We start from the raw sequence: 13609 nt of genomic DNA, 5'->3' as shown, positions 1-13609 counted from the left end.
AAGCAATTTACTGTGAGCAGATTGAGCAGAGGAATTTATCAGAATACAAAAATGACTCTTGTGAGCATCAGGAATTCTGCATTCACACACATTGTGGATTGGGTGAGAGGACATCTAGTGTTAATACTGTCTATAGGCAAAACCATTAATTCTGGTACAATTCCTAAAGACCACATGACTAAAAAAATGCAAGATTTAAAAATTACAGTCAAATAAAAACACAAATAATGACAGTAAATAAAGATTATACTAACTTTATTGTTATTATGCAGAGTATAATAGGATAAATTATAAAAATAATTAATTCGTCATTTTTCTTTTTAAAAAAAATATATATTACATTGCATTATTTATAATGTATTGTTTTATTATATTTCATTTATATTCATTGAATGAATTTTTATTTTATTTTATTTTTTTGCAAATTGTCACAGGTGTGCTTGAGTGTGTGTATATGTGTACTATATACTCCTGTTTATTATGCTTTTTTAATATTTTGTGGTTTTCAAGCTGATGTTCACTTCTAAAATGGGAGCCATCACTTATAAACACTGCCAAACTCTTCACATCTGTTCTTATTCTCATGTGATTAGATTACTTCTAATTGATACTGAATTTTGCATTTAACCTGAAAACTCAAGCTCACTAGCTCTCTCTCTCTCTCCCTCTCAAAAACTTCACATCCTGCCTTTCTTTCATCTGTCATCTTTCATCTCTCTCTCTCTCTCTCTCTCCTTGAGTTGCTCTCATCATGATGACTTGCCTCTGTCTTTTGATGAATAATAAGCAGGTGTGATTAATAATTCATCAGTATCACATAGGTGATTAATGACTGATGATCTTCTGATTCATTCACCGTGATGACGTCTAGACCCGGCGAGGGGCCTGACCCGCAGAAAAACCAGAGTGATTTCCTCCTCAAACGCGTTGGGAATTGATGATCCGTAATCGGTTTTCTGAGATAAATGCGAATCAGAAATTGACCATGTTTCCTGAAATTCACGAGGACAACCAGCCTTGAAAATAAATCGACAGTGGACTAAGCAGCGTAGGGTAAACATTCAGCTATGAGGGACGTGAGGGATACGGGTGAAATATCACCCTTACCTTCCTAAGAAACTAAATTGTGGACAGCAGAGATCAACAACCACCCCCGCGGCCTCGTGAATAGACGTCCGGACAGCAGGAGATTTCGTGGATGTATGTTAATTTAATTCCTGACTAATCCATGATAATGAGATGATGAGTTCATCACTGTGACTTCATTCCTGTCCAGGAGATTATCTCCCTTAAGGAGAAATGTAAATCGTTTCGTTTGTACAAAATAAAATCGGTTAATATTCACGTCAGCCACAGTTTGAGTCTCTACCCAAATATGAGTCTGTTTCACGTTCGTATGCTCATGAAAGTCTGATCGTTCGAATTCTCATCATATCGCAGCTTGTTGATGGAAAATTTTAGGTAACAATCTGTTTAAGAGGAATTCAACTGTGCCAGGAATAATGAGACCATTGAGACGCCATGTAGCGCAGAATTTCTGTTCACTTGATTATTTCCAACTCAGAGAGGCTGGATGTGTATTTGACTTGATTTGATTCATTGTTTTTTCTTTCCTTTTAAACATTCAACAAATCAAAATTTATTCCTAGAACGAGGCTTATGAAGGGCTGAAATGGCTGCTATTTTAAAAGAGTTTAGAGTGACCGGGTCGACTCACACATTTCCAGCCCATGAGAAATTCGTACGTACAACGTGGTTAATTCTTATAAAATTGTACGATGTGAGTCAGACTAAAACATACAATTATTAGAAAAATGCAATAATAAAGCCCCACTCCTAAACCTTCAGATTGTAGCCTACTAAAACATCACAAGTTCATACAAATTTATACGAATTAGCCAGCCTGAAAATTTCTATGAATGACTTTAAACACTACTATATAAAATACATAAAATACATATTTCCTTAAAAACTGTACATGTTTATCCAGTCCACACATTGATAGATAAACTGAAGCTGACAAATATATTTTAATGAGTAATGTTCTTAAGCCTAAAGTTTTGACAGCTTGAATTTCTTTTTGCAAACTTCACAAAGTCCCATATTTCCATCGCTGTCTTTGAAATGTCTCGCTGTGTTTTCCACTAACCTGTTCTTGTTTGGATCCGTTCATGCAGGTCTCAGTCAGGCAGTTATGATAATAGAAGTCATGTTATGTTTTTAATTGGTTTTGACCAGCAGACCATAACCTGAAGCAATGACTGAAAAACCCGACTCAAAATATACTGGACACACAGAGTCACAAAAGCTCTCATTCTGTAAAAACTCTTTTCACTGAAACTGAAAGAAAATGTGTTTGTTCTTAGCTCGGGAGACCAATGCAGTTCTCTTTTGTGTTATTCACTAGAAGGAAACACACAGAGGAGTCAACTCTTATATATGAAAACAGGAACAATTAAACTGCTTAGCACTGTTCAAATGGAGAATTTATTGCGAATTTTTAAATTTTCACTCCATGAAATCACTTACTTTTAAAGAAAACTTTGGTGTTCTCCCAAATCTGAGCAAAGACAGTTTAAATAAAATCTTGAATGTGAGATTTAGGGAATATAAATCTCTGATTCATTTCAATCTAATCTCACATAATATTGCGTGTAAAGCTCCTCATCACAAGCAAATTATTGTTGATGGTGCTGATGTTGAGGATCTTTAGTTTGGTTGTTCTGTGTAGTTTCTATGTGGATGTTTAGTAGCCAAGTCTCTGACATTCTTATACTCATTTTCGTAATTCATTCCAAGGAATTAAAGTCTGCAGGTTTAACTTGTTACAATTAAAGATAAGAGATTGCTTTCCACAATATGACAGAAACAACGATGAGTTTTCCCATACTTTATTTTCTTGTCGGTCATTGCGAATTGTGTGTGAGTTCACATCTTACAGTAATAATAATCACATACCAATCCTAACGGTTTTAAAATAAAATAAATTTCCATACATAAGGTTTTATTTTGAGTCTTGTTTTTGTGAGATTCAGGTCAGTGGTTTCTTTCAGAAGGAATAAAACAAAACACTTCTTACTTTATATTCCTAAAACCCTCTGATTACTGGAACTCATTGTGGTCAGTGCATTCAGTGCTTTTAAAATCATGTTGTTCTAGCACAAATAAATGATTTATGGAGACGTTGACCAGTAATCGTTATTTCTTCTGACATACAGTGCCTCTCACCCTGAAACATTGTATTTTTTTTATTACATGTGTTTATTTTTTACTGCAGAACCTGCTGATGTTTCTCCATCAAAAACATCAACAATCATAGAGATTCATGCGAATAGGCACCTAAACTGTATTATATCTCGAGGGAGCGATCTGAGCTGTTTAATGGCCTTTGTTTTACTGAATAATGGATTTTCGGTGTAGCTGTTTGTCAACACAAAATCAACACTAATGTGTTTAAACACACGCGTGTGTGTTATTATAATAGATGAGGTGCAGATGAGTGATTATAGACGGAATGACTCAAAGGACACCTGAAGAGAAAACACAGTTAAAAAACAAAAACACACTATACTGTAGGCCTAATGTGTGAATTTATCCAGCTTTCCAATTCTCACGTGAAAGAAAAATCCCTGATGAAATCTCAGAAATGTTTCAATTATTAGTTCTCGTAGACAATAATGAGATTTAAACTAGAAGTCTCATCTGTGTCTCATATATTTCCGATAATATTTGTCATAAATGTCACAAATGTCTCTGTCATTAGAGTTTCATAGGAGATGTCAACAATGTGTCAAACCGAGTTCAGAATTGTCAAGTCTGCTTTTAAAAGTCAATATTATTGAAGATCACAACATGAACTAAATATGCATTAAAAAATTGCTTAATTTTACTTAAAAAAAAACTGTGCAAAAACGTGCAATTTTTTATGGCTCTTACTTTAATAGCGGTGTAAAAAAACCTTGATGTAACCCCTGTTACAAATGTCATTAAAACATAGCTATATCTATAATTGAGCCGGGAACCCTTCATTTCTATGAGCAGTGGATTAGCCAATGAGGGTGCGTTTTGCTAGTTGGAGCCAACCAATTAGGCATCAGAGTATTTTATGGTGCTTGGGGAACACTTCCGGATTTCGGTAGTGCACAAGGTGTGATCTAATTATCCAGCCAGCGATGCTTGATTAATAGTTACTTATGCACGATTTAGTGTAAGGATTTTGACGATATGATATGAAGAGAGAGTATATTAGATAAACGAAATTGTAATGAGACGATACTTGACACGAGATGTCCGCTGAAAAGCGCAACTAAAACTTTGTTTGAGCAGAAACAATCAATAAGGATTTATCATTGGTCTTGGTAAATCAAACCATTTTATATATTTTTATTTTCTTAAATTGTTTTAAAATGTCTTAATATTATAAAATAACTGTTTGAAGGGTAATGCGTTTGTGTTTAAATAAGTTATATATTGGTGAACGTCCAATGGCAAGACTTGTAAAAGTATTTGTGTGCTGTGTAATATATGAAGCTTGATTTGATTTGACTTGAATGTACTTTATATTGGCCTTGTGTATTCAAGGTCAGTTTTTTTTGTATCGCTGTATTTGGTTCGAGTTACTTTGAATCCTATGATTTCAACTGGTAAGAGAAAAAGATCTCCACCGGACGTTATTGGCCGACGAAGCCGAGTTCTGGAGTTCGTTCTGATTCCCGCGTTCCTAGAGGGAGTTGGAACTTGTAAGCCAGTGTCACTTTACCGAGTGGGACGCTAGGAAATTATACAAAAACACACACACACCTGCATATCTGCTGTTTTATTCTTGACGGAAGACTATGGAGTGAAAATAGTGCCTAAATTTAACAAACAAATCCAGCATTTTGCAAATAAACGCAACCTTTTATGCAAAAGAAACTAAACTGTGAAACCAACAGAACGCGTTTTACAAATACAAGGCAATTCGAGAGAAAATGCAAAGGTGTAACATATAAGTGTAATGTGTTTTAGTCCCCTTTTTATGAGAATGTCAGCTTGATTTTCTCACATATGTTACCGATCGGATTTTCTCAACTACAACTTCTCCCAAAACAACAGATAGTTCAAATATTTGACTTACAGTTATCATACTGTTTTTTTTGTGCTGGTTTATTTTATTGCAAAAGTTCCCAATTAGCTTGAAATGGCCAAAAAAATAGCACCAATGATTTTAACCTAAATAGGCTATATAATAGACAACCAAACACTGTAGACGACTGACTGAAACAACTGCGATTTATCTTTTATCTATTCTTTTATCGCCTAGAAAACTCTCTACTTTAATGCCATAGTGTTTAGACATAATGTTAAATACTTTTTATCTATGAGTTGCTATGGATAAGTCAAACAAATATGCAACTTTCATGCAGAAAAGTATTTTCCATTTTTAAATTAGTTTAAAATTAGCTAGCAGTAACTTTTGAGGTTTGCTTTTGTTGGAATTCAACAAACACTGCAGTTTATGACTGTAATAAATAGGCATTCATTACAGAAGAATGCGAGTTTAAAACAAAAATGATTGTTGATTATTGCCTTTCATATATTAATTGGGTATAAATAATATAGTAATTCCATTGATGTTTTACACCTTAAATAAAGCGGTTATGTTAACTGGACATATATAGAAGCCTACAAAAGAAAGCAGGATAAGAACATTCCCCATCACTGAACAATCACTAATCTGTTTAATTTCGTTTAATGAATTGAATGAATTAATCTGATTACACTGCACAATGTACTTTACATCGTGTCTGCTGTTTTTTTTATGTGGTATCGTGAGCGTGCATCGCGCCTAAACTATTTTGCACATTGTTTCGCTACCACCTGCAGCGTGAATTGGGGTGTTTGAGATGGAGAGAGACAGAATTATTTCTAAAACGGGAGCTTCGGAAGATTTCAGTCATTACTGAAAGTCAATAGGTAAAAATCTAGCATATTGCAAGCAAATAATAGCAGTTGTTAACTGGACAAAATGAGATGCAGTTAACTTTATATGCTTCATTTGACAAATGTGCAGTGCATCTTAAATTCCTTTGCACAGTATGTTGCTTCCACATGTAGCATGCTTCTCTCTCATAATCTAAAGCCAGAGCAGTGATGTTCATTGCTTCTTCCTATAAAAACTAGTGTCAAATTCCCTAAAGCACCACCGTGTGTTTTGTAAGAGGAAACTGCACATGCATTTGTTAGAAAATCTCCAAGGTCACATTTGTAAGAAAATCAAGCTGAGAGTCTCAAAAAATTGTGAGACTAAAACACATTACATATTAATGTTACACCGCTGCATTATCTCTTGAATTGCATGTATATGTATGAATATAACTCCTTAGATGTGGGTAGGTTTCTTCAAAAATGCATAACTTCGATTAAACAACTGCAACAATTACACATTACAAAAAGTTGGCGAGCCAGCCAGGAAAATTTGGGTGCCATACAACAATATTGAATATACAATACACCTGAGTGTGCCAAATACCTGAGAGTGCCCAAAAGTATTTTTTATAATATAGTGATCAGCCACTATGGACATTGTTAAACGTGAACGTCCTTGAGGCTGTTCTAGTGACTGGTTTAACATTGTCAGAAACAGATAGTGAGTTAGTCATGGCTAACGCGCTTTGGCAGCATACAACGAACGTTGCTCATAGATAGCCCATCTTCTGAGCTTCATCGACATGTCATTATTGAGATCAGGGATGGCTCCGCTATGGATGGACCTTTGCTGCCTGTACGTGTTGTTGGTGTTTCTGATCCAGACACAACCTTAAACCTCAAACCTTAAACCTGTGGAGCAACCTCAAAAAAGACAGCCGAGGCCGGTACAAGCCGACACTTGGGAGTAGCTGAATCCTTTGCAAAATCTGTCAAATACAATTGTGAAAGTAAGTTTTCAGTGCCGCCAGAAAAATTGTTACGACTATGCGTTCGTCCCTGAAACCAAATAAGGTTAATATGTTAGTTTTTCTAGCACGAAACAAGGACACGATAACCCAGGATTAAATCACATTCCTTGACGCTCAAGTGAGTGAAGTCATATTTATTTTGTTTTTATTAGTTATGTGGTGTATTTTCATTTACACTGTTTTCATGTGATGCTCGAGTTCTTTTGTTTTTAAGATTGAACGCATGTTCTTATTGCTGTGTTCGGCATTTAGCATTGGACAAAAAACATTTTATAACCTATCTCTTTCATTTAAAAAGTTAATGCTCAAGTGAAGTAATAGCCTATTTATTTTGATTTTATCTTTTTATTTGCTGTATTTTGATTTAAACTGTATTTATGTAATGGGCTAATTTAGTTTTCGTTTTTCAGATTCAAGGCATGGTTCATGGTGTTCTGGTAGCATTTAACAATAAACAAAAAAAATGTATAAACTGTCTCTCTGTCATTTAAAAACAAAAAATATATACTACATGGTAACAACTGATCAATAAATCTTTAAATGCACTAAATAATGATAAATCACTCAGGTAATTTGCAAAAAAGAAAAAGTGGGTGTGTGCGGGCAACCACGCTATTGTGCCACCCATATTTACCGCGAGGGAAATTTCCTAACCGCGACAGGACTACTCATGGGTCATTGTCTCAATACCAAAAGGCAGATGAAGAGAAAACTACCACCTCCTTTTCCGATAAAGCTTTGTCATGTAGCATTGAAGTCGCGAGCTTCAGCTCACCAGCTGTCTACTTGCACATATGTTAGCAGTGGAACCACCACTGGGATAGATCCGGTGAAAAAACAGATATCGGAAATACATCCAAAGTTCCTACAAAGCCTCAAACTCATAAACCGGGTCATACTGATTGCCAGGAAGCTGTAGGGTTTCCAAAAAAATGAGTTGCGAGCTCAGGTCAAAGTTATGGTTTCAGCTATAACTAAACTAACCACCCACATGGATCCAAATTCTTCAGAACTCACAGAACTAAACAAACAAGTTGCTGAGCTAAAGGCTAAATTGCCTGTGAGTGGAGCACAGAAAGGTCAAACTCAAAAGTTGTCACAGGCACAGCCCAAGCGGATGGAGTTAAATAAGCGCAGCCATATCGCTGTTTATTGTAAAAATCACCCAAATCTTGCTGAAGTTGATCAAAAGCGTTGTTCGTTGCAAGAGAAACAAGCCCAATGGGATTTGCAGTCTCAGCCGTTAAACTTCAAGCCGACTTTGGAATGGGGCATGCAGAGGTGGGTACTAAAGTAGAGTGCCCTAAGGGGAGTGGAAAAACATCTGACTCTTGTTTAAAGAACAGAATATCAGAAAGGTTAACTAAAGAGTTAATGGGGACATATGCACTGCTCAGTTGTGCATTGAGGGGATGAATTGTTTACTAGACACCGTTTCCCAGGAAACAACGCTCCCATTGTTATCCACAAGACACATTTATATGATCTCCCGCTGAAGTCATTAGATGCTTTATTAGAGGTGGAAGGGGCCAACGGGCGGTCGGTACCCTATTTAGAGTATGTTGAATTTACCCTAATGTTCCCTAAGGAGTTGCTCGGGGTAGAGGCAGACATTGACATCCTAGCTTCAGTTGTCCTCGACTTGGGAGTGCACTAGATAGTTGGACACTTTGTATGTTATGCATGCTAAAAGTGATTCTGAGCTTCACCCAGCGTTCCATGGGTATCGAGCTGTGCTTAAGATTTTAAGTGGTAGACATAGTGACGGACAGATGTCCTGTGATGTGTGACCCTGGGAGGTGACAATCCTGAAATAGTACCTGCAGGCACTTCTGTGGTGTTTGCTGGAGTGGTTTGTTCGATCAATTGTCTTCTTGAAGATTTAGCTGTCATTGAGCCTGCTGAAGTATCCAAGTTACCTGGGGGTTTAGTTGTATCCAGTAGTTTGCATTCCTTGCCTGGCAAACTTACCTTAAGTGTGTTGGTATAAAACGTGCTAGCTGAAGTTTTCTCTGTTCAACAAGTTAAAGAAATTCCTCAGAAAAGTAATACCTCCTTAATTCCTGGGAAATCAAAAGTAGCTCAGATAAACATTGATTTTGGTGATTCACCTGTGCCGGCCAAATGGAAATTAGAATAACTGCTTAGCTGAATATGATGCCTGAGGTTTTCTCACTGCATGATATGGATTATGGTCATATAGGTGAAACGCCAAATTAGGCTAAGCAACGAGACTCCTTTTAAGCAGCGACCTCAACCTATTCATCCGCAAGATGTCAGTGCTGTTAGGAAACACTTGCAGGAGTTGTTGGATGCTGGATTAATTAGTCTGATTCCCTTTTTGCATCCCCCATTGTGGTGATCCGAAAGGAAGACAATTCTGTTTGTCTTTGCATTGATTTCAGGAAGTGAAATTTGCAGACCATTAAGGATGCATATGCTCTCCCAAATCTTTAGGAAGCATTTTCTGTACATACGGGCTCCAAGTGGTTCCCTGTCCTCCAACTCTGATAAAAGTTCTTAACCGGTTAAAACTAAGTCGAGAAGTGTCTTTTTTTTTTTTTACAAACTTCTGTGCGGTATTTAGGTCATATGGTTTCCAAACATGGTGCGAGTACTAACCAAAGCAAGAAGGAAGCTGTAAAAACCTGGACAAGACCACAGACCACAGATAGGATTTACAAGGGTATCACCGGAGATTTGTAAAGGATTTTTCTAAAATCTGTTAGACCTTTAAATGACCTCATAGTGGGGTATCCCCCAGTGTGGTAAAGGATTAAGTGTAGGGAGGTGAAGGAACCTTACTTCAACCCCGAAGATCTGGTGGTTGAAGAGAGTCTTGAATGTGATGCGAGTGACTATAGGGAGCCAATGTAGCTTAATGAATCGAGGAGTGACATGTGCTCTCTTCGGTTCATTAAAGATAACTTTTGCCGCGGCATTCTGGATCATCTGTAGAGGTTTTGTTCTGCAAGCTGGAAGTCCACCCAGTAGCTCATTGCAGTAATCCAGTCTGGACAGAACAAGAGCCTGTACTAGGATTTGCGTAGCATGCTCTGATAGGAAGGGTTTAATTTTCCTAATATTGTAGAGAATGAATCTACAGGACCGGACGGTGCTGGCAACTTGATCTGTGAGGTTAAGCTGATCATAGATCACCACTCCCAGGTTTCTTGCCTTTCTGGAAGATGTGATGGTTGATGAGCACAGTGTTGTGAATTTTCTTTGCGTGTTCTGAAGAATTATTCTGGAGTCTCGAGTTTTGATACAAAATCCACTTTATTAATGGAGTAGGATTGCAATGTCACTCCCTTCTCCCTTTTTGGAGAAGCCCTTATATAGTGTGCTTAACACACACATTCTCACACACACATCCTCTGAGACCCCCAATATAATGTAAAACAGATGTGTTTTCCTCCCCCAGCTTACCTAGGGTCCTTTGTGTCAACTAGCATTTGGCCCCCAAGATAATAGTAAACAATTGTAGACATTATTCTTCTATATTTTAGCCAAAAATATCTTCTACATTTCCCCCTTTGGTACGTTATTTACGTACCATTTCCCAGAATACTGTTTCATGATATAATTCTCAATGTCTATCTAATGACTAAGTAGTCAGAATTTTCTATTACCAATAACCAATCATGCCACAGCATTCTGGAGTATCAGAACCAAACATCTCCCTCCTCCATTGACAGGAAGGAAGTAAAAGATTCTGATACTATAAGATTATAGGTTACAAAAACTTGTTTAAAGCATGTGCGTGCTTGAGGTTCTGCGCTTGCCTGTGGTTTTCACAGTTATGTAGAATATATATAAACAAATAAGAGTAAACAAAATAAATTGGTGTAAATACAACAATAAAAAGAAAGTACATAAAAAATGAAGTATAACACATTGTGATAAGCATGAATGAAAATTAAAGAAATTAAGATAAAGAAATGCGCATAACAAATGAAATATGAAATCTTAATTAAATAAAATAAAATAAAATGTGCACAAAAACAATAAGGATACGAATGTATAACATGTAAAAATAAACCATCCGTAATATAAAATCAAGAAAATATGAAAACAAGCATGCATAGTATTGATTAGGTTACAAAATATATTTGTTTAGGGTTCCTTCCTAATTTTCAGTAGAGGTATTCTAACTCCCCTCTGCCTGTTGCAAAGTCAATACTGTTTTGTGTAATAACTCTTGATAACATTCTTATTGTGTCAAAGTTATTTTCTCATCATCATGATACCTTAACATGTCCATCTGCTTAACTGTGGCTTTAATAATTAGGGATTTTAATATGGGTATTGCACAACAAAACAGTAATCCTCCTATCCCAGTTGTCACTCCAAAAAGTATTCCTAATTTCACTAACCATTCTCCCCAAATTCCTAATTTTGAATTAAACCAATCCCATGTTTTTTCATCTTTTCCAGCATTAGTTGCTAATTCTATTTGTAATTCTTTGAGTTTAGTCATGGCTTTAGTAAATGTTCCTTCTGGTGATGTATTGTTAGGAATATAAGTACAACATTGGTTCCCAAATAAGACGCACACACCTTCTTTGTCTGCTCACATCAAATTCAGGGCTAATCTATTTTGCCATGTCATTTTACTGGTTGCATGTAATTTTTCACCAAAAGCAAAAGTAAAGCTTCATTGGTATAGTTAATAAATCTTTGTTGGTTGTAGTAAATATAATTTATCCATTCTGTATTTTTGTTTGGTGAAATCCAAATTAATATTGATTCGAAACCTGATTTAACTTCGTCTCGTGCTTTGAACTGACCCGGTATTCCTCTAGGCTGTCCTATGGAGTCTATGTAAACTTTAGGATCTGGTGTATAACTTCTCTTAGCTCGGTAATTGATTGTTTTATTCGTTTCCCTTCAGGATTCTGAATCCCATTCTTTTATTTTGATTTCTTGTATTAATCGTACTCTTGTACATTTTCCTTTCCATCCGAGGGGTAAAGAAGACAATAGTTTTATTTTTCCACAAATCCAGAAATAGTCAGCTATTGCTTTAGTTTGATCATGATATATCTTTGCTGAAGGTAAAGATATAGTTTGATTTTCACAAGTTTCAGCTGGACTTATTCTTTCTCCTCTTCTTAGTCCTGCTGCCCGAAAGGGTTGGAAATCCCTAGAGTCATCTACATCTAGAAAAATTTATTTATCTATATTCCAAATGACACTGCATTTCCCTTTAAATTGTCCCATGTTTATAACCCCTGTGGATTTGAAAAAACATTCATATTCCTTACTATAATCTTGCATTTTTAAACTTTCAGTTATTTCAACATGTTTACATTCAGCTCTCAATAGAGGTATGTTCTTTAGGAGAAGCATTTGGTGATAATTACTTAGGAAACCCAAACATATCTTGCAGCTTTTATCAAATGGCAAGAGTCTCTGTTGAATCTAGCACAATGTTCGTAATCGAAAGGATTTGGGATTACTATCACTTGGCTCATAGGTGTTTTAGTACAGAATAAACAGTCTTTCTTTTTTACCTCTGTGGCTGTAAAGGTTGCCCATTCATACCATTGATTACTCTGTGCTGTTTCCCATAAAGCATCTAGTTTGGTATCGCCCTCATACATGCTGTAGTCTTCTTCAGTGTTCCTTCGTTGTTTTCCATACAGTTCATTTACAGAGTTGTTACTGGGTTTCACTGAGGACTGAATAGTTAATGATAGGGAAGTATGGTTGTGAGTTATAGGATATAGAGTTGTCATGTTGTCTGTAGCTTGAACTTGTGACAAGCATATGATGATCAGGCATGTTGTCAGAATTTTCATTTTCACTGCTTTGTTCATTTGCTTCTGCCACACTTTGTAATTCATTGTTGTCAACCACAGGAATTTCTTGCTCATTGACTTCCGGTATTATTCTTCCTGTTCTTTCTTTAGCACTCTCGTGCAATGGTTCAGGTGATACCAAGTAGTTTTTCCTTCCACTTGGACGGCGGTTGGAGTAGCTGCAGCTACTTTATAAGGTCCTTCCCTTCTCGGTTCGTTCCATTTCCTCCTGAACACCCTTAGATAGACTTCATCCCCTGGGGCTATTGGACAGGTTGTCTCCGTCTCCTCACACGACTCCTTTCTCTTTTCCTGCACACAAATAGCTTTATGGATAGAAGTTAGTTTTTTCATATACGCTCTTAATTCCATTTGCAATTGCTCTAATGGGGGTCCTTTGTATGGGCCTCTGCTGCATGGCACCGGCATAGGTCGACCTGTAAGCATTTCATGCGGTGTTAAATGAGTAATTCTGTTAGTCTGCATGCGGTAACTCATTAAAGCAAGAGGTAATGCATCAACCCAATTTAGTTTAGTACTTGCACATATTTTGTTGAGCTTGGACTTGAGAATCCCATTACATTTCTCCACGTTAGATTGGCTTTGTGGATTGTAGATGCAGCCTAATCGTTGTTTTATTCCTAAATGTTGTAATACTTGTTTTAATGTCTTTTGTATAAAAGAATAGCCGTTATCCGACGATAAAATAGACGGAATTCCAAAGCGAGGAAAAACTTCTCTTGTCAAAAACTGAATCACTGTTCCTGCCCCTTCATCTGCTGCTTCTACCCAACGGCTAAACCGATCAACAATCACAAGCATGTATCTTTTTCCCTGCACCCGTTTTATCATATCCACATAGTCCAT

Source organism: Triplophysa dalaica, chromosome 9 (assembly GCF_015846415.1).
Source record: "Triplophysa dalaica isolate WHDGS20190420 chromosome 9, ASM1584641v1, whole genome shotgun sequence".
In the NCBI taxonomy this organism is placed as follows: domain Eukaryota; kingdom Metazoa; phylum Chordata; class Actinopteri; order Cypriniformes; family Nemacheilidae; genus Triplophysa; species Triplophysa dalaica.
Note: the sequence above shows the minus strand (reverse complement) of the source record.